This window comes from Triticum aestivum, chromosome 7A (assembly GCF_018294505.1).
Source record: "Triticum aestivum cultivar Chinese Spring chromosome 7A, IWGSC CS RefSeq v2.1, whole genome shotgun sequence".
NCBI classification, from domain to species: domain Eukaryota; kingdom Viridiplantae; phylum Streptophyta; class Magnoliopsida; order Poales; family Poaceae; genus Triticum; species Triticum aestivum.
This window is the reverse complement of record NC_057812.1, coordinates 236133688-236135077: the sequence shown is the minus strand read 5'-3', so window position 1 is coordinate 236135077 and position 1390 is coordinate 236133688.

Genomic DNA, 1390 nt, shown 5'->3' with positions numbered 1-1390 from the left:
CGCCCGAGCGCCGCACCCACCGCCGCCTACGCACCTCACCGCCTCCGCCCGCCGGCCGCCTCTGCATGCCGGCGCGCTCCGCCGCCCCGGCTCGTCGACCACCACCGCTCGCCGGCTCGCGCCGCCCTTACCGGGTTCCGGCCGGATCCGGCCAGATCTGGCCCAGAGCGCCCCTCCCCCGACGCGCCTCGTCCTCCTCCGGCCGCCTCCCTCGTCGTCTCTGGCAAACTCTCTCTCCGGCGAACCTCGTGGACCGCGCCCCGGAACCCTAGATCCAGAGAGGTTGACCTTGTTTTTCCGTAAGTCCTTTTCTGTTATATTCTGGTGCCCCCTTTGACATGCCATAACTTGTTGCATACTGCTCCGTTTTGTACGTGCAATATATCAAAATGTTCATCATGATGTGCTCTTCATTTTGTTCCATTGTAGCATGCTTGTTCGAGTCCATCTTGATGCCCAAATCTGTGATGCAAGAGTGCTATAAAATGTTAGCTCCTGTTACTTAGCAGATTATGAGCATTTTTCATTTTGCCACATTTGATGGGTGCTTCATATGGGCATGAGCTCTAAATGTGTTTTGATCTATGCCATGCCATATTTACAGGGGTGCTTGCCATGTATTTTTGTGATCTTTGTGGTTACTAGCACAAGCATGCAAAGTAGCCTTCGTGTTATTGCTGATTTCAGGGACTTAGGATTTCACTAAGTCATTTTCCTGCTGTTATTTTTATGCCATGTAACCATGATGCTACAATGAGGTCCATGCTTGTTTTGAGTTGCTTCAGTAAGGATGATTTGGACATATGGTTGTGCTATATCTATCCATGCCCATGTTTGCAATTATGGAGTGCCCTAGCATGACTTAATCTTGCTCTACTTTTGCTATAAAATGTTCCTGGCAGATTGTTTACATGTTAATCAATTTTGCCATGGTTGTTGTAGTTGATCCATGCATGCTATGAACTTGCTCTTACCATGGTTAGCTTCTTGAACATGTCATCTTGCTGTATGTATGCTTGTCTTGTCATGTAATGCCTTGTGGTGAGTGAATCGAGCTCGCAAAGATGCCTTCATAATTCTGTTTATGCCATGCTTTGTTTTTTGCTAAGTCTGAATCTGTTAACGAAACTTGCTATGTTTACATGGGTGCCATAATATCTTCTGTGCCTTTTTGGCTCTTGGTCAGCAAGGGACTTTTGTTATATGCTTTGAGTAGATTCATGCCATTTTTTTTGCTATGATATGTTCCTGTATCATGTTGTTTGCTTGCTCTAAACATGGCTTTCTGATGTTATTCCTGGCTAAGTTGGGACACCCCTGCAGGGTTTTGAACTTTCGGAAGCCGTGCCTGCTGTTATGGGCAGATGGGAATTTGTTAATATCCGGTTGT